The 18980-nt window shown below is 45.1% G+C and overlaps 14 non-coding genes across 14 annotated transcripts; all 14 read right to left on the reverse strand.

The window, feature by feature from the left end:
* Nucleotides 1-831: 831 nt before the first annotated feature.
* LOC141187817 (U2 spliceosomal RNA) lies at nucleotides 832-1022 on the reverse strand. The gene has a single exon (XR_012261966.1). It is a non-coding gene; the product is annotated as a U2 spliceosomal RNA (small nuclear RNA).
* A 1120-nt stretch (nucleotides 1023-2142) lies between these two features.
* LOC141187819 (U2 spliceosomal RNA) lies at nucleotides 2143-2333 on the reverse strand. The gene has a single exon (XR_012261968.1). It is a non-coding gene; the product is annotated as a U2 spliceosomal RNA (small nuclear RNA).
* Nucleotides 2334-3455: 1122 nt separating this feature from the next.
* Nucleotides 3456-3646, reverse strand: LOC141187820 (U2 spliceosomal RNA). Its single transcript, XR_012261969.1, has one exon. It is a non-coding gene; the product is annotated as a U2 spliceosomal RNA (small nuclear RNA).
* Nucleotides 3647-4767: 1121 nt separating this feature from the next.
* LOC141187821 (U2 spliceosomal RNA) lies at nucleotides 4768-4958 on the reverse strand. The gene has a single exon (XR_012261970.1). It is a non-coding gene; the product is annotated as a U2 spliceosomal RNA (small nuclear RNA).
* A 1125-nt stretch (nucleotides 4959-6083) lies between these two features.
* Nucleotides 6084-6274, reverse strand: LOC141187822 (U2 spliceosomal RNA). Its single transcript, XR_012261971.1, has one exon. It is a non-coding gene; the product is annotated as a U2 spliceosomal RNA (small nuclear RNA).
* Nucleotides 6275-7394: 1120 nt separating this feature from the next.
* LOC141191327 (U2 spliceosomal RNA) lies at nucleotides 7395-7585 on the reverse strand. The gene has a single exon (XR_012265324.1). It is a non-coding gene; the product is annotated as a U2 spliceosomal RNA (small nuclear RNA).
* Nucleotides 7586-8707: 1122 nt separating this feature from the next.
* On the reverse strand, nucleotides 8708-8898 carry LOC141187823 (U2 spliceosomal RNA). Its single transcript, XR_012261972.1, has one exon. It is a non-coding gene; the product is annotated as a U2 spliceosomal RNA (small nuclear RNA).
* A 1122-nt stretch (nucleotides 8899-10020) lies between these two features.
* LOC141187824 (U2 spliceosomal RNA) lies at nucleotides 10021-10211 on the reverse strand. Its single transcript, XR_012261973.1, has one exon. It is a non-coding gene; the product is annotated as a U2 spliceosomal RNA (small nuclear RNA).
* A 1115-nt stretch (nucleotides 10212-11326) lies between these two features.
* Nucleotides 11327-11517, reverse strand: LOC141191275 (U2 spliceosomal RNA). Its single transcript, XR_012265273.1, has one exon. It is a non-coding gene; the product is annotated as a U2 spliceosomal RNA (small nuclear RNA).
* A 1115-nt stretch (nucleotides 11518-12632) lies between these two features.
* LOC141187825 (U2 spliceosomal RNA) lies at nucleotides 12633-12823 on the reverse strand. The gene has a single exon (XR_012261974.1). It is a non-coding gene; the product is annotated as a U2 spliceosomal RNA (small nuclear RNA).
* Nucleotides 12824-13945: 1122 nt separating this feature from the next.
* On the reverse strand, nucleotides 13946-14136 carry LOC141184845 (U2 spliceosomal RNA). Its single transcript, XR_012259562.1, has one exon. It is a non-coding gene; the product is annotated as a U2 spliceosomal RNA (small nuclear RNA).
* A 1121-nt stretch (nucleotides 14137-15257) lies between these two features.
* On the reverse strand, nucleotides 15258-15448 carry LOC141187826 (U2 spliceosomal RNA). The gene has a single exon (XR_012261975.1). It is a non-coding gene; the product is annotated as a U2 spliceosomal RNA (small nuclear RNA).
* Nucleotides 15449-16569: 1121 nt separating this feature from the next.
* On the reverse strand, nucleotides 16570-16760 carry LOC141187828 (U2 spliceosomal RNA). Its single transcript, XR_012261976.1, has one exon. It is a non-coding gene; the product is annotated as a U2 spliceosomal RNA (small nuclear RNA).
* Nucleotides 16761-17879: 1119 nt separating this feature from the next.
* LOC141184748 (U2 spliceosomal RNA) lies at nucleotides 17880-18070 on the reverse strand. The gene has a single exon (XR_012259474.1). It is a non-coding gene; the product is annotated as a U2 spliceosomal RNA (small nuclear RNA).
* Between the last annotated feature and the right edge of the window lie 910 nt (nucleotides 18071-18980).

The raw sequence follows: 18980 nt of genomic DNA on the forward strand, positions 1-18980 counted from the left end.
CCCTTAGCAGGAGGGTTGCTGATTAATTACCTCTCCTGCTGCTGCTGCTGCTGGCTGTCCAGCAGCAGACTGAAGGTGGCTGCTGCTGTGCGCAGGTATATAAAGGCTCAGAGCCTATTATGACACGCGCAGCCAGCGTTCCATTGCCACATTCCGTCTACTGCAGGCGGGATACCTGGATGGCTGAATGTCACTGAGAAGCTCACAGAGACCGCCATAAGCAACAGTTTAAAAGAATGCCACAGACTAATCAACCAAACTTTTTGGGTTGGTTTCTCTTTTATAGTCTGCAGGCATTAAATGAAAGAAGTCAGTGTTCCAGCAGAGGGAGACAACGTTTCAGAAAAGGCATTGTAGCAAACCAAAAAAGAAATTTTAAGCGCAGCAGAGTAACCAGCTCACATACCTGTTAGCTCAGGTGAGTTTAAAAGGCTGCTGTTGATAACAAGGGCATTTGCTAAATAGATGGTGTGTGTGCAACAATATACTGAAAGGTCAATTATATTGTGCAGCTTATCTCACCACCTGTAGTTATTTAGGTGAAAGCTCCAAAATGCTTGCCTAATATGTCTGTTTATCCAAAAGGAAGTATAGAGGGAGAGCTAGATAGATAGCATTGCATTACATTACATTACATGGCAATGCAATGCACAGTTGCTGAAGTTGAACCAAAATGAGCTTGTCATCTGGCTTCTGCAACTTTTAACATGAAAAATCCAATGAGGAGAAGAAAAGCAAAGCCAAAGAGTCCATCCCAAAATCCGACAAACAAGCAAAATGAACAAAAAGCATTGAATTCAATTCTTTCTGATTTTAGAAACTGCATTAAAGAAGGGGTGCACCGGTCCTGGAGATACTGCAATACCAGGTCAATGCGTGGAGTGGACAGAGCAAGCTCTTTTTCCATCTCCCTGTTCTAAAAATCCATTTAATATATGGTCCCCAGATAGGGGACGTATCAGATATTAAACTGATAAGAACAGATACTACACTTGATCTTAGCCAAAAGGCCGAGAAGCGATAACCAGAATTGGTTTCCGACTACGGTGCCACCCAAGGATTCTGAAAAGTCCATTTGTGGAGATGGCCACCTGGACTCCCGTTAAGAAGACATGCTGTCAACCTCTAGATCCCTCACATGCCTGCACTTTTCGGCTTGCTGCTGCTGCAATCCACGCGTTTTAGATCTGCATAACTCCACCTCTTTTAGCACAGTACCCTCAACCCCCGGCTGTTCCCACCCGCCTCAACACCGTTGGAAGGGAGGAGAACCAATTAAGGCGGGGGGGGGGTGGAACGAGCAGCTGTCTACCCTTAGCAGGAGGGTTGCTGATTAATTACCTCTCCTGCTGCTGCTGCTGCTGGCTGTCCAGCAGCAGACTGAAGGTGGCTGCTGCTGTGCGCAGGTATATAAAGGCTCAGAGCCTATTATGACACGCGCAGCCAGCGTTCCATTGCCACATTCCGTCTACTGCAGGCGGGATACCTGGATGGCTGAATGTCACTGAGAAGCTCACAGAGACCGCCATAAGCAACAGTTTAAAAGAATGCCACAGACTAATCAACCAAACTTTTTGGGTTGGTTTCTCTTTTATAGTCTGCAGGCATTAAATGAAAGAAGTCAGTGTTCCAGCAGAGGGAGACAACGTTTCAGAAAAGGCATTGTAGCAAACCAAAAAAGAAATTTTAAGCGCAGCAGAGTAACCAGCTCACATACCTGTTAGCTCAGGTGAGTTTAAAAGGCTGCTGTTGATAACAAGGGCATTTGCTAAATAGATGGTGTGTGTGCAACAATATACTGAAAGGTCAATTATATTGTGCAGCTTATCTCACCACCTGTAGTTATTTAGGTGAAAGCTCCAAAATGCTTGCCTAATATGTCTGTTTATCCAAAAGGAAGTATAGAGGGAGAGCTAGATAGATAGCATTGCATTACATTACATTACATGGCAATGCAATGCACAGTTGCTGAAGTTGAACCAAAATGAGCTTGTCATCTGGCTTCTGCAACTTTTAACATGAAAAATCCAATGAGGAGAAGAAAAGCAAAGCCAAAGAGTCCATCCCAAAATCCGAGAAACAAGCAAAATGAACAAAAAGCATTGAATTCAATTCTTTCTGATTTTAGAAACTGCATTAAAGAAGGGGTGCACCGGTCCTGGAGATACTGCAATACCAGGTCAATGCGTGGAGTGGACAGAGCAAGCTCTTTTTCCATCTCCCTGTTCTAAAAATCCATTTAATATATGGTCCCCAGATAGGGGACGTATCAGATATTAAACTGATAAGAACAGATACTACACTTGATCTTAGCCAAAAGGCCGAGAAGCGATAACCAGAATTGGTTTCCGACTACGGTGCCACCCAAGGATTCTGAAAAGTCCATTTGTGGAGATGGCCACCTGGACTCCCGTTAAGAAGACATGCTGTCAACCTCTAGATCCCTCACATGCCTGCACTTTTCGGCTTGCTGCTGCTGCAATCCACGCGTTTTAGATCTGCATAACTCCACCTCTTTTAGCACAGTACCCTCAACCCCCGGCTGTTCCCACCCGCCTCAACACCGTTGGAAGGGAGGAGAACCAATTAAGGCGGGGGGGGGGGGTGGAACGAGCAGCTGTCTACCCTTAGCAGGAGGGTTGCTGATTAATTACCTCTCCTGCTGCTGCTGCTGCTGGCTGTCCAGCAGCAGACTGAAGGTGGCTGCTGCTGTGCGCAGGTATATAAAGGCTCAGAGCCTATTATGACACGCGCAGCCAGCGTTCCATTGCCACATTCCGTCTACTGCAGGCGGGATACCTGGATGGCTGAATGTCACTGAGAAGCTCACAGAGACCGCCATAAGCAACAGTTTAAAAGAATGCCACAGACTAATCAACCAAACTTTTTGGGTTGGTTTCTCTTTTATAGTCTGCAGGCATTAAATGAAAGAAGTCAGTGTTCCAGCAGAGGGAGACAACGTTTCAGAAAAGGCATTGTAGCAAACCAAAAAAGAAATTTTAAGCGCAGCAGAGTAACCAGCTCACATACCTGTTAGCTCAGGTGAGTTTAAAAGGCTGCTGTTGATAACAAGGGCATTTGCTAAATAGATGGTGTGTGTGCAACAATATACTGAAAGGTCAATTATATTGTGCAGCTTATCTCACCACCTGTAGTTATTTAGGTGAAAGCTCCAAAATGCTTGCCTAATATGTCTGTTTATCCAAAAGGAAGTATAGAGGGAGAGCTAGATAGATAGCATTGCATTACATTACATTACATGGCAATGCAATGCACAGTTGCTGAAGTTGAACCAAAATGAGCTTGTCATCTGGCTTCTGCAACTTTTAACATGAAAAATCCAATGAGGAGAAGAAAAGCAAAGCCAAAGAGTCCATCCCAAAATCCGACAAACAAGCAAAATGAACAAAAAGCATTGAATTCAATTCTTTCTGATTTTAGAAACTGCATTAAAGAAGGGGTGCACCGGTCCTGGAGATACTGCAATACCAGGTCAATGCGTGGAGTGGACAGAGCAAGCTCTTTTTCCATCTCCCTGTTCTAAAAATCCATTTAATATATGGTCCCCAGATAGGGGACGTATCAGATATTAAACTGATAAGAACAGATACTACACTTGATCTTAGCCAAAAGGCCGAGAAGCGATAACCAGAATTGGTTTCCGACTACGGTGCCACCCAAGGATTCTGAAAAGTCCATTTGTGGAGATGGCCACCTGGACTCCCGTTAAGAAGACATGCTGTCAACCTCTAGATCCCTCACATGCCTGCACTTTTCGGCTTGCTGCTGCTGCAATCCACGCGTTTTAGATCTGCATAACTCCACCTCTTTTAGCACAGTACCCTCAACCCCCGGCTGTTCCCACCCGCCTCAACACCGTTGGAAGGGAGGAGAACCAATTAAGGCGGGGGGGGGGGTGGAACGAGCAGCTGTCTACCCTTAGCAGGAGGGTTGCTGATTAATTACCTCTCCTGCTGCTGCTGCTGCTGGCTGTCCAGCAGCAGACTGAAGGTGGCTGCTGCTGTGCGCAGGTATATAAAGGCTCAGAGCCTATTATGACACGCGCAGCCAGCGTTCCATTGCCACATTCCGTCTACTGCAGGCGGGATACCTGGATGGCTGAATGTCACTGAGAAGCTCACAGAGACCGCCATAAGCAACAGTTTAAAAGAATGCCACAGACTAATCAACCAAACTTTTTGGGTTGGTTTCTCTTTTATAGTCTGCAGGCATTAAATGAAAGAAGTCAGTGTTCCAGCAGAGGGAGACAACGTTTCAGAAAAGGCATTGTAGCAAACCAAAAAAGAAATTTTAAGCGCAGCAGAGTAACCAGCTCACATACCTGTTAGCTCAGGTGAGTTTAAAAGGCTGCTGTTGATAACAAGGGCATTTGCTAAATAGATGGTGTGTGTGCAACAATATACTGAAAGGTCAATTATATTGTGCAGCTTATCTCACCACCTGTAGTTATTTAGGTGAAAGCTCCAAAATGCTTGCCTAATATGTCTGTTTATCCAAAAGGAAGTATAGAGGGAGAGCTAGATAGATAGCATTGCATTACATTACATTACATGGCAATGCAATGCACAGTTGCTGAAGTTGAACCAAAATGAGCTTGTCATCTGGCTTCTGCAACTTTTAACATGAAAAATCCAATGAGGAGAAGAAAAGCAAAGTCAAAGAGTCCATCCCAAAATCCGACAAACAAGCAAAATGAACAAAAAGCATTGAATTCAATTCTTTCTGATTTTAGAAACTGCATTAAAGAAGGGGTGCACCGGTCCTGGAGATACTGCAATACCAGGTCAATGCGTGGAGTGGACAGAGCAAGCTCTTTTTCCATCTCCCTGTTCTAAAAATCCATTTAATATATGGTCCCCAGATAGGGGACGTATCAGATATTAAACTGATAAGAACAGATACTACACTTGATCTTAGCCAAAAGGCCGAGAAGCGATAACCAGAATTGGTTTCCGACTACGGTGCCACCCAAGGATTCTGAAAAGTCCATTTGTGGAGATGGCCACCTGGACTCCCGTTAAGAAGACATGCTGTCAACCTCTAGATCCCTCACATGCCTGCACTTTTCGGCTTGCTGCTGCTGCAATCCACGCATTTTAGATCTGCATAACTCCACCTCTTTTAGCACAGTACCCTCAACCCCCGGCTGTTCCCACCCGCCTCAACACCGTTGGAAGGGAGGAGAACCAATTAAGGCGGGGGGGGGGGGGGGTGGAACGAGCAGCTGTCTACCCTTAGCAGGAGGGTTGCTGATTAATTACCTCTCCTGCTGCTGCTGCTGCTGGCTGTCCAGCAGCAGACTGAAGGTGGCTGCTGCTGTGCGCAGGTATATAAAGGCTCAGAGCCTATTATGACACGCGCAGCCAGCGTTCCATTGCCACATTCCGTCTACTGCAGGCGGGATACCTGGATGGCTGAATGTCACTGAGAAGCTCACAGAGACCGCCATAAGCAACAGTTTAAAAGAATGCCACAGACTAATCAACCAAACTTTTTGGGTTGGTTTCTCTTTTATAGTCTGCAGGCATTAAATGAAAGAAGTCAGTGTTCCAGCAGAGGGAGACAACGTTTCAGAAAAGGCATTGTAGCAAACCAAAAAAGAAATTTTAAGCGCAGCAGAGTAACCAGCTCACATACCTGTTAGCTCAGGTGAGTTTAAAAGGCTGCTGTTGATAACAAGGGCATTTGCTAAATAGATGGTGTGTGTGCAACAATATACTGAAAGGTCAATTATATTGTGCAGCTTATCTCACCACCTGTAGTTATTTAGGTGAAAGCTCCAAAATGCTTGCCTAATATGTCTGTTTATCCAAAAGGAAGTATAGAGGGAGAGCTAGATAGATAGCATTGCATTACATTACATTACATGGCAATGCAATGCACAGTTGCTGAAGTTGAACCAAAATGAGCTTGTCATCTGGCTTCTGCAACTTTTAACATGAAAAATCCAATGAGGAGAAGAAAAGCAAAGTCAAAGAGTCCATCCCAAAATCCGACAAACAAGCAAAATGAACAAAAAGCATTGAATTCAATTCTTTCTGATTTTAGAAACTGCATTAAAGAAGGGGTGCACCGGTCCTGGAGATACTGCAATACCAGGTCAATGCGTGGAGTGGACAGAGCAAGCTCTTTTTCCATCTCCCTGTTCTAAAAATCCATTTAATATATGGTCCCCAGATAGGGGACGTATCAGATATTAAACTGATAAGAACAGATACTACACTTGATCTTAGCCAAAAGGCCGAGAAGCGATAACCAGAATTGGTTTCCGACTACGGTGCCACCCAAGGATTCTGAAAAGTCCATTTGTGGAGATGGCCACCTGGACTCCCGTTAAGAAGACATGCTGTCAACCTCTAGATCCCTCACATGCCTGCACTTTTCGGCTTGCTGCTGCTGCAATCCACGCGTTTTAGATCTGCATAACTCCACCTCTTTTAGCACAGTACCCTCAACCCCCGGCTGTTCCCACCCGCCTCAACACCGTTGGAAGGGAGGAGAACCAATTAAGGCGGGGGGGGGGTGGAACGAGCAGCTGTCTACCCTTAGCAGGAGGGTTGCTGATTAATTACCTCTCCTGCTGCTGCTGCTGCTGGCTGTCCAGCAGCAGACTGAAGGTGGCTGCTGCTGTGCGCAGGTATATAAAGGCTCAGAGCCTATTATGACACGCGCAGCCAGCGTTCCATTGCCACATTCCGTCTACTGCAGGCGGGATACCTGGATGGCTGAATGTCACTGAGAAGCTCACAGAGACCGCCATAAGCAACAGTTTAAAAGAATGCCACAGACTAATCAACCAAACTTTTTGGGTTGGTTTCTCTTTTATAGTCTGCAGGCATTAAATGAAAGAAGTCAGTGTTCCAGCAGAGGGAGACAACGTTTCAGAAAAGGCATTGTAGCAAACCAAAAAAGAAATTTTAAGCGCAGCAGAGTAACCAGCTCACATACCTGTTAGCTCAGGTGAGTTTAAAAGGCTGCTGTTGATAACAAGGGCATTTGCTAAATAGATAGTGTGTGTGCAACAATATACTGAAAGGTCAATTATATTGTGCAGCTTATCTCACCACCTGTAGTTATTTAGGTGAAAGCTCCAAAATGCTTGCCTAATATGTCTGTTTATCCAAAAGGAAGTATAGAGGGAGAGCTAGATAGATAGCATTGCATTACATTACATTACATGGCAATGCAATGCACAGTTGCTGAAGTTGAACCAAAATGAGCTTGTCATCTGGCTTCTGCAACTTTTAACATGAAAAATCCAATGAGGAAAAGAAAAGCAAAGCCAAAGAGTCCATCCCAAAATCCGACAAACAAGCAAAATGAACAAAAAGCATTGAATTCAATTCTTTCTGATTTTAGAAACTGCATTAAAGAAGGGGTGCACCGGTCCTGGAGATACTGCAATACCAGGTCAATGCGTGGAGTGGACAGAGCAAGCTCTTTTTCCATCTCCCTGTTCTAAAAATCCATTTAATATATGGTCCCCAGATAGGGGACGTATCAGATATTAAACTGATAAGAACAGATACTACACTTGATCTTAGCCAAAAGGCCGAGAAGCAATAACCAGAATTGGTTTCCGACTACGGTGCCACCCAAGGATTCTGAAAAGTCCATTTGTGGAGATGGCCACCTGGACTCCCGTTAAGAAGACATGCTGTCAACCTCTAGATCCCTCACATGCCTGCACTTTTCGGCTTGCTGCTGCTGCAATCCACGCGTTTTAGATCTGCATAACTCCACCTCTTTTAGCACAGTACCCTCAACCCCCGGCTGTTCCCACCCGCCTCAACAGCGTTGGAAGGGAGGAGAACCAATTAAGGCGGGGGGGGGGGGTGGAACGAGCAGCTGTCTACCCTTAGCAGGAGGGTTGCTGATTAATTACCTCTCCTGCTGCTGCTGCTGCTGGCTGTCCAGCAGCAGACTGAAGGTGGCTGCTGCTGTGCGCAGGTATATAAAGGCTCAGAGCCTATTATGACACGCGCAGCCAGCGTTCCATTGCCACATTCCGTCTACTGCAGGCGGGATACCTGGATGGCTGAATGTCACTGAGAAGCTCACAGAGACCGCCATAAGCAACAGTTTAAAAGAATGCCACAGACTAATCAACCAAACTTTTTGGGTTGGTTTCTCTTTTATAGTCTGCAGGCATTAAATGAAAGAAGTCAGTGTTCCAGCAGAGGGAGACAACGTTTCAGAAAAGGCATTGTAGCAAACCAAAAAAGAAATTTTAAGCGCAGCAGAGTAACCAGCTCACATACCTGTTAGCTCAGGTGAGTTTAAAAGGCTGCTGTTGATAACAAGGGCATTTGCTAAATAGATGGTGTGTGTGCAACAATATACTGAAAGGTCAATTATATTGTGCAGCTTATCTCACCACCTGTAGTTATTTAGGTGAAAGCTCCAAAATGCTTGCCTAATATGTCTGTTTATCCAAAAGGAAGTATAGAGGGAGAGCTAGATAGATAGCATTGCATTACATTACATTACATGGCAATGCAATGCACAGTTGCTGAAGTTGAACCAAAATGAGCTTGTCATCTGGCTTCTGCAACTTTTAACATGAAAAATCCAATGAGGAGAAGAAAAGCAAAGCCAAAGAGTCCATCCCAAAATCCGACAAACAAGCAAAATGATCAAAAAGCATTGAATTCAATTCTTTCTGATTTTAGAAACTGCATTAAAGAAGGGGTGCACCGGTCCTGGAGATACTGCAATACCAGGTCAATGCGTGGAGTGGACAGAGCAAGCTCTTTTTCCATCTCCCTGTTCTAAAAATCCATTTAATATATGGTCCCCAGATAGGGGACGTATCAGATATTAAACTGATAAGAACAGATACTACACTTGATCTTAGCCAAAAGGCCGAGAAGCGATAACCAGAATTGGTTTCCGACTACGGTGCCACCCAAGGATTCTGAAAAGTCCATTTGTGGAGATGGCCACCTGGACTCCCGTTAAGAAGACATGCTGTCAACCTCTAGATCCCTCACATGCCTGCACTTTTCGGCTTGCTGCTGCTGCAATCCACGCGTTTTAGATCTGCATAACTCCACCTCTTTTAGCACAGTACCCTCAACCCCCGGCTGTTCCCACCCGCCTCAACAGCGTTGGAAGGGAGGAGAACCAATTAAGGCGGGGGGGGGGGGTGGAACGAGCAGCTGTCTACCCTTAGCAGGAGGGTTGCTGATTAATTACCTCTCCTGCTGCTGCTGCTGCTGGCTGTCCAGCAGCAGACTGAAGGTGGCTGCTGCTGTGCGCAGGTATATAAAGGCTCAGAGCCTATTATGACACGCGCAGCCAGCGTTCCATTGCCACATTCCGTCTACTGCAGGCGGGATACCTGGATGGCTGAATGTCACTGAGAAGCTCACAGAGACCGCCATAAGCAACAGTTTAAAAGAATGCCACAGACTAATCAACCAAACTTTTTGGGTTGGTTTCTCTTTTATAGTCTGCAGGCATTAAATGAAAGAAGTCAGTGTTCCAGCAGAGGGAGACAACGTTTCAGAAAAGGCATTGTAGCAAACCAAAAAAGAAATTTTAAGCGCAGCAGAGTAACCAGCTCACATACCTGTTAGCTCAGGTGAGTTTAAAAGGCTGCTGTTGATAACAAGGGCATTTGCTAAATAGATGGTGTGTGTGCAACAATATACTGAAAGGTCAATTATATTGTGCAGCTTATCTCACCACCTGTAGTTATTTAAGTGAAAGCTCCAAAATGCTTGCCTAATATGTCTGTTTATCCAAAAGGAAGTATAGAGGGAGAGCTAGATAGATAGCATTGCATTACATTACATTACATGGCAATGCAATGCACAGTTGCTGAAGTTGAACCAAAATGAGCTTGTCATCTGGCTTCTGCAACTTTTAACATGAAAAATCCAATGAGGAGAAGAAAAGCAAAGCCAAAGAGTCCATCCCAAAATCCGACAAACAAGCAAAATGATCAAAAAGCATTGAATTCAATTCTTTCTGATTTTAGAAACTGCATTAAAGAAGGGGTGCACCGGTCCTGGAGATACTGCAATACCAGGTCAATGCGTGGAGTGGACAGAGCAAGCTCTTTTTCCATCTCCCTGTTCTAAAAATCCATTTAATATATGGTCCCCAGATAGGGGACGTATCAGATATTAAACTGATAAGAACAGATACTACACTTGATCTTAGCCAAAAGGCCGAGAAGCGATAACCAGAATTGGTTTCCGACTACGGTGCCACCCAAGGATTCTGAAAAGTCCATTTGTGGAGATGGCCACCTGGACTCCGTTAAGAAGACATGCTGTCAACCTCTAGATCCCTCACATGCCTGCACTTTTCGGCTTGCTGCTGCTGCAATCCACGCGTTTTAGATCTGCATAACTCCACCTCTTTTAGCACAGTACCCTCAACCCCCGGCTGTTCCCACCCGCCTCAACACCGTTGGAAGGGAGGAGAACCAATTAAGGCGGGGGGGGGGGGTGGAACGAGCAGCTGTCTACCCTTAGCAGGAGGGTTGCTGATTAATTACCTCTCCTGCTGCTGCTGGCTGTCCAGCAGCAGACTGAAGGTGGCTGCTGCTGTGCGCAGGTATATAAAGGCTCAGAGCCTATTATGACACGCGCAGCCAGCGTTCCATTGCCACATTCCGTCTACTGCAGGCGGGATACCTGGATGGCTGAATGTCACTGAGAAGCTCACAGAGACCGCCATAAGCAACAGTTTAAAAGAATGCCACAGACTAATCAACCAAACTTTTTGGGTTGGTTTCTCTTTTATAGTCTGCAGGCATTAAATGAAAGAAGTCAGTGTTCCAGCAGAGGGAGACAACGTTTCAGAAAAGGCATTGTAGCAAACCAAAAAAGAAATTTTAAGCGCAGCAGAGTAACCAGCTCACATACCTGTTAGCTCAGGTGAGTTTAAAAGGCTGCTGTTGATAACAAGGGCATTTGCTAAATAGATGGTGTGTGTGCAACAATATACTGAAAGGTCAATTATATTGTGCAGCTTATCTCACCACCTGTAGTTATTTAGGTGAAAGCTCCAAAATGCTTGCCTAATATGTCTGTTTATCCAAAAGGAAGTATAGAGGGAGAGCTAGATAGATAGCATTGCATTACATTACATTACATGGCAATGCAATGCACAGTTGCTGAAGTTGAACCAAAATGAGCTTGTCATCTGGCTTCTGCAACTTTTAACATGAAAAATCCAATGAGGAGAAGAAAAGCAAAGCCAAAGAGTCCATCCCAAAATCCGACAAACAAGCAAAATGAACAAAAAGCATTGAATTCAATTCTTTCTGATTTTAGAAACTGCATTAAAGAAGGGGTGCATCGGTCCTGGAGATACTGCAATACCAGGTCAATGCGTGGAGTGGACAGAGCAAGCTCTTTTTCCATCTCCCTGTTCTAAAAATCCATTTAATATATGGTCCCCAGATAGGGGACGTATCAGATATTAAACTGATAAGAACAGATACTACACTTGATCTTAGCCAAAAGGCCGAGAAGCGATAACCAGAATTGGTTTCCGACTACGGTGCCACCCAAGGATTCTGAAAAGTCCATTTGTGGAGATGGCCACCTGGACTCCCGTTAAGAAGACATGCTGTCAACCTCTAGATCCCTCACATGCCTGCACTTTTCGGCTTGCTGCTGCTGCAATCCACGCGTTTTAGATCTGCATAACTCCACCTCTTTTAGCACAGTACCCTCAACCCCCGGCTGTTCCCACCCGCCTCAACACCGTTGGAAGGGAGGAGAACCAATTAAGGCGGGGGGGGGGGTGGAACGAGCAGCTGTCTACCCTTAGCAGGAGGGTTGCTGATTAATTACCTTTCCTGCTGCTGCTGGCTGTCCAGCAGCAGACTGAAGGTGGCTGCTGCTGTGCGCAGGTATATAAAGGCTCAGAGCCTATTATGACACGCGCAGCCAGCGTTCCATTGCCACATTCCGTCTACTGCAGGCGGGATACCTGGATGGCTGAATGTCACTGAGAAGCTCACAGAGACCGCCATAAGCAACAGTTTAAAAGAATGCCACAGACTAATCAACCAAACTTTTTGGGTTGGTTTCTCTTTTATAGTCTGCAGGCATTAAATGAAAGAAGTCAGTGTTCCAGCAGAGGGAGACAACGTTTCAGAAAAGGCATTGTAGCAAACCAAAAAAGAAATTTTAAGCGCAGCAGAGTAACCAGCTCACATACCTGTTAGCTCAGGTGAGTTTAAAAGGCTGCTGTTGATAACAAGGGCATTTGCTAAATAGATGGTGTGTGTGCAACAATATACTGAAAGGTCAATTATATTGTGCAGCTTATCTCACCACCTGTAGTTATTTAGGTGAAAGCTCCAAAATGCTTGCCTAATATGTCTGTTTATCCAAAAGGAAGTATAGAGGGAGAGCTAGATAGATAGCATTGCATTACATTACATTACATGGCAATGCAATGCACAGTTGCTGAAGTTGAACCAAAATGAGCTTGTCATCTGGCTTCTGCAACTTTTAACATGAAAAATCCAATGAGGAGAAGAAAAGCAAAGCCAAAGAGTCCATCCCAAAATCCGACAAACAAGCAAAATGAACAAAAAGCATTGAATTCAATTCTTTCTGATTTTAGAAACTGCATTAAAGAAGGGGTGCACCGGTCCTGGAGATACTGCAATACCAGGTCAATGCGTGGAGTGGACAGAGCAAGCTCTTTTTCCATCTCCCTGTTCTAAAAATCCATTTAATATATGGTCCCCAGATAGGGGACGTATCAGATATTAAACTGATAAGAACAGATACTACACTTGATCTTAGCCAAAAGGCCGAGAAGCGATAACCAGAATTGGTTTCCGACTACGGTGCCACCCAAGGATTCTGAAAAGTCCATTTGTGGAGATGGCCACCTGGACTCCCGTTAAGAAGACATGCTGTCAACCTCTAGATCCCTCACATGCCTGCACTTTTCGGCTTGCTGCTGCTGCAATCCACGCGTTTTAGATCTGCATAACTCCACCTCTTTTAGCACAGTACCCTCAACCCCCGGCTGTTCCCACCCGCCTCAACACCGTTGGAAGGGAGGAGAACCAATTAAGGCGGGGGGGGGGGGTGGAACGAGCAGCTGTCTACCCTTAGCAGGAGGGTTGCTGATTAATTACCTCTCCTGCTGCTGCTGCTGCTGGCTCTCCAGCAGCAGACTGAAGGTGGCTGCTGCTGTGCGCAGGTATATAAAGGCTCAGAGCCTATTATGACACGCGCAGCCAGCGTTCCATTGCCACATTCCGTCTACTGCAGGCGGGATACCTGGATGGCTGAATGTCACTGAGAAGCTCACAGAGACCGCCATAAGCAACAGTTTAAAAGAATGCCACAGACTAATCAACCAAACTTTTTGGGTTGGTTTCTCTTTTATAGTCTGCAGGCATTAAATGAAAGAAGTCAGTGTTCCAGCAGAGGGAGACAACGTTTCAGAAAAGGCATTGTAGCAAACCAAAAAAGAAATTTTAAGCGCAGCAGAGTAACCAGCTCACATACCTGTTAGCTCAGGTGAGTTTAAAAGGCTGCTGTTGATAACAAGGGCATTTGCTAAATAGATGGTGTGTGTGCAACAATATACTGAAAGGTCAATTATATTGTGCAGCTTATCTCACCACCTGTAGTTATTTAGGTGAAAGCTCCAAAATGCTTGCCTAATATGTCTGTTTATCCAAAAGGAAGTATAGAGGGAGAGCTAGATAGATAGCATTGCATTACATTACATTACATGGCAATGCAATGCACAGTTGCTGAAGTTGAACCAAAATGAGCTTGTCATCTGGCTTCTGCAACTTTTAACATGAAAAATCCAATGAGGAGAAGAAAAGCAAAGCCAAAGAGTCCATCCCAAAATCCGACAAACAAGCAAAATGAACAAAAAGCATTGAATTCAATTCTTTCTGATTTTAGAAACTGCATTAAAGAAGGGGTGCACCGGTCCTGGAGATACTGCAATACCAGGTCAATGCGTGGAGTGGACAGAGCAAGCTCTTTTTCCATCTCCCTGTTCTAAAAATCCATTTAATATATGGTCCCCAGATAGGGGACGTATCAGATATTAAACTGATAAGAACAAATACTACACTTGATCTTAGCCAAAAGGCCGAGAAGCGATAACCAGAATTGGTTTCCGACTACGGTGCCACCCAAGGATTCTGAAAAGTCCATTTGTGGAGATGGCCACCTGGACTCCCGTTAAGAAGACATGCTGTCAACCTCTAGATCCCTCACATGCCTGCACTTTTCGGCTTGCTGCTGCTGCAATCCACGCGTTTTAGATCTGCATAACTCCACCTCTTTTAGCACAGTACCCTCAACCCCCGGCTGTTCCCACCCGCCTCAACACCGTTGGAAGGGAGGAGAACCAATTAAGGCGGGGGGGGGGGTGGAACGAGCAGCTGTCTACCCTTAGCAGGAGGGTTGCTGATTAATTACCTCTCCTGCTGCTGCTGCTGCTGGCTCTCCAGCAGCAGACTGAAGGTGGCTGCTGCTGTGCGCAGGTATATAAAGGCTCAGAGCCTATTATGACACGCGCAGCCAGCGTTCCATTGCCACATTCCGTCTACTGCAGGCGGGATACCTGGATGGCTGAATGTCACTGAGAAGCTCACAGAGACCGCCATAAGCAACAGTTTAAAAGAATGCCACAGACTAATCAACCAAACTTTTTGGGTTGGTTTCTCTTTTATAGTCTGCAGGCATTAAATGAAAGAAGTCAGTGTTCCAGCAGAGGGAGACAACGTTTCAGAAAAGGCATTGTAGCAAACCAAAAAAGAAATTTTAAGCGCAGCAGAGTAACCAGCTCAGATACCTGTTAGCTCAGGTGAGTTTAAAAGGCTGCTGTTGATAACAAGGGCATTTGCTAAATAGATGGTGTGTGTGCAACAATATACTGAAAGGTCAATTATATTGTGCAGCTTATCTCACCACCTGTAGTTATTTAGGTGAAAGCTCCAAAATGCTTGCCTAATATGTCTGTTTATCCAAAAGGAAGTATAGAGGGAGAGCTAGATAGATAGCATTGCATTACATTACATTACATGGCAATGCAATGCACAGTTGCTGAAGTTGAACCAAAATGAGCTTGTCATCTGGCTTCTGCAACTTTTAACATGAAAAATCCAATGAGGAGAAGAAAAGCAAAGCCAAAGAGTCCATCCCAAAATCCGACAAACAAGCAAAATGAACAAAAAGCATTGAATTCAATTCTTTCTGATTTTAGAAACTGCATTAAAGAAGGGGTGCACCGGTCCTGGAGATACTGCAATACCAGGTCAATGCGTGGAGTGGACAGAGCAAGCTCTTTTTCCATCTCCCTGTTCTAAAAATCCATTTAATATATGGTCCCCAGATAGGGGACGTATCAGATATTAAACTGATAAGAACAGATACTACACTTGATCTTAGCCAAAAGGCCGAGAAGCGATAACCAGAATTGGTTTCCGACTACGGTGCCACCCAAGGATTCTGAAAAGTCCATTTGTGGAGATGGCCACCTGGACTCCCGTTAAGAAGACATGCTGTCAACCTCTACATCCCTCACATGCCTGCACTTTTCGGCTTGCTGCTGCTGCAATCCACGCGTTTTAGATCTGCATAACTCCACCTCTTTTAGCACAGTACCCTCAACCCCCGGCTGTTCCCACCCGCCTCAACACCGTTGGAAGGGAGGAGAACCAATTAAGGCGGGGGGGGGGGTGGAACGAGCAGCTGTCTACCCTTAGCAGGAGGGTTGCTGATTAATTACCTCTCCTGCTGCTGCTGCTGCTGGCTGTCCAGCAGCAGACTGAAGGTGGCTGCTGCTGTGCGCAGGTATATAAAGGCTCAGAGCCTATTATGACACGCGCAGCCAGCGTTCCATTGCCACATTCCGTCTACTGCAGGCGGGATACCTGGATGGCTGAATGTCACTGAGAAGCTCACAGAGACCGCCATAAGCAACAGTTTAAAAGAATGCCACAGACTAATCAACCAAACTTTTTGGGTTGGTTTCTCTTTTATAGTCTGCAGGCATTAAATGAAAGAAGTCAGTGTTCCAGCAGAGGGAGACAACGTTTCAGAAAAGGCATTGTAGCAAACCAAAAAAGAAATTTTAAGCGCAGCAGAGTAACCAGCTCACATACCTGTTAGCTCAGGTGAGTTTAAAAGGCTGCTGTTGATAACAAGGGCATTTGCTAAATAGATGGTGTGTGTGCAACAATATACTGAAAGGTCAATTATATTGTGCAGCTTATCTCACCACCTGTAGTTATTTAGGTGAAAGCTCCAAAATGCTTGCCTAATATGTCTGTTTATCCAAAAGGAAGTATAGAGGGAGAGCTAGATAGATAGCATTGCATTACATTACATTACATGGCAATGCAATGCACAGTTGCTGAAGTTGAACCAAAATGAGCTTGTCATCTGGCTTCTGCAACTTTTAACATGAAAAATCCAATGAGGAGAAGAAAAGCAAAGCCAAAGAGTCCATCCCAAAATCCGACAAACAAGCAAAATGAACAAAAAGCATTGAATTCAATTCTTTCTGATTTTAGAAACTGCATTAAAGAAGGGGTGCACCGGTCCTGGAGATACTGCAATACCAGGTCAATGCGTGGAGTGGACAGAGCAAGCTCTTTTTCCATCTCCCTGTTCTAAAAATCCATTTAATATATGGTCCCCAGATAGGGGACGTATCAGATATTAAACTGATAAGAACAGATACTACACTTGATCTTAGCCAAAAGGCCGAGAAGCGATAACCAGAATTGGTTTCCGACTACGGTGCCACCCAAGGATTCTGAAAAGTCCATTTGTGGAGATGGCCACCTGGACTCCCGTTAAGAAGACATGCTGTCAACCTCTACATCCCTCACATGCCTGCACTTTTCGGCTTGCTGCTGCTGCAATCCACGCGTTTTAGATCTGCATAACTCCACCTCTTTTAGCACAGTACCCTCAACCCCCGGCTGTTCCCACCCGCCTCAACACCGTTGGAAGGGAGGAGAACCAATTAAGGCGGGGGGGGGTGGAACGAGCAGCTGTCTACCCTTAGCAGGAGGGTTGCTGATTAATTACCTCTCCTGCTGCTGCTGCTGCTGGCTGTCCAGCAGCAGACTGAAGGTGGCTGCTGCTGTGCGCAGGTATATAAAGGCTCAGAGCCTATTATGACACGCGCAGCCAGCGTTCCATTGCCACATTCCGTCTACTGCAGGCGGGATACCTGGATGGCTGAAGGTCACTGAGAAGCTCACAGAGACCGCCATAAGCAACAGTTTAAAAGAATGCCACAGACTAATCAACCAAACTTTTTGGGTTGGTTTCTCTTTTATAGTCTGCAGGCATTAAATGAAAGAAGTCAGTGTTCCAGCAGAGGGAGACAACGTTTCAGAAAAGGCATTGTAGCAAACCAAAAAAGAAATTTTAAGCGCAGCAGAGTAACCAGCTCACATACCTGTTAGCTCAGGTGAGTTTAAAAGGCTGCTGTTGATAACAAGGGCATTTGCTAAATAGATGGTGTGTGTGCAACAATATACTGAAAGGTCAATTATATTGTGCAGCTTATCTCACCACCTGTAGTTATTTAGGTGAAAGCTCCAAAATGCTTGCCTAATATGTCTGTTTATCCAAAAGGAAGTATAGAGGGAGAGCTAGATAGATAGCATTGCATTACATTACATTACATGGCAATGCAATGCACAGTTGCTGAAGTTGAACCAAAATGAGCTTGTCATCTGGCTTCTGCAACTTTTAACATGAAAAATCCAATGAGGAGAAGAAAAGCAAAGCCAAAGAGTCCATCCCAAAATCCGACAAACAAGCAAAATGAACAAAAAGCATTGAATTCAATTCTTTCTGATTTTAGAAACTGCATTAAAGAAGGGGTGCACCGGTCCTGGAGATACTGCAATACCAGGTCAATGCGTGGAGTGGACAGAGCAAGCTCTTTTTCCATCTCCCTGTTCTAAAAATCCATTTAATATATGGTCCCCAGATAGGGGACGTATCAGATATTAAACTGATAAGAACAGATGCTACACTTGATCTTAGCCAAAAGGCCGAGAAGCGATAACCAGAATTGGTTTCCGACTACGGTGCCACCCAAGGATTCTGAAAAGTCCATTTGTGGAGATGGCCACCTGGACTCCCGTTAAGAAGACATGCTGTCAACCTCTAGATCCCTCACATGCCTGCACTTTTCGGCTTGCTGCTGCTGCAATCCACGCGTTTTAGATCTGCATAACTCCACCTCTTTTAGCACAGTACCCTCAACCCCCGGCTGTTCCCACCCGCCTCAACACCGTTGGAAGGGAGGAGAACCAATTAAGGCGGGGGGGGGGTGGAACGAGCAGCTGTCTACCCTTAGCAGGAGGGTTGCTGATTAATTACCTCTCCTGCTGCTGCTGCTGCTGGCTCTCCAGCAGCAGACTGAAGGTGGCTGCTGCTGTGCGCAGGTATATAAAGGCTCAGAGCCTATTATGACACGCGCAGCCAGCGTTCCATTGCCACATTCCGTCTACTGCAGGCGGGATACCTGGATGGCTGAATGTCACTGAGAAGCTCACAGAGACCGCCATAAGCAACAGTTTAAAAGAATGCCACAGACTAATCAACCAAACTTTTTGGGTTGGTTTCTCTTTTATAGTCTGCAGGCATTAAATGAAAGAAGTCAGTGTTCCAGCAGAGGGAGACAACGTTTCAGAAAAGGCATTGTAGCAAACCAAAAAAGAAATTTTAAGCGCAGCAGAGTAACCAGCTCACATACCTGTTAGCTCAGGTGAGTTTAAAAGGCTGCTGTTGATAACAAGGGCATTTGCTAAATAGATGGTGTGTGTGCAACAATATACTGAAAGGTCAATTATATTGTGCAGCTTATCTCACCACCTGTAGTTATTTAGGTGAAAGCTCCAAAATGCTTGCCTAATATGTCTGTTTATCCAAAAGGAAGTATAGAGGGAGAGCTAGATAGATAGCATTGCA

The sequence above is a fragment of the Phyllobates terribilis genome, unplaced genomic scaffold, assembly GCF_046119375.1.
Source record: "Phyllobates terribilis strain yellow unplaced genomic scaffold, ASM4611937v1 Scaffold_40__1_contigs__length_11209783, whole genome shotgun sequence".
In the NCBI taxonomy this organism is placed as follows: Eukaryota; Metazoa; Chordata; class Amphibia; order Anura; family Dendrobatidae; genus Phyllobates; species Phyllobates terribilis.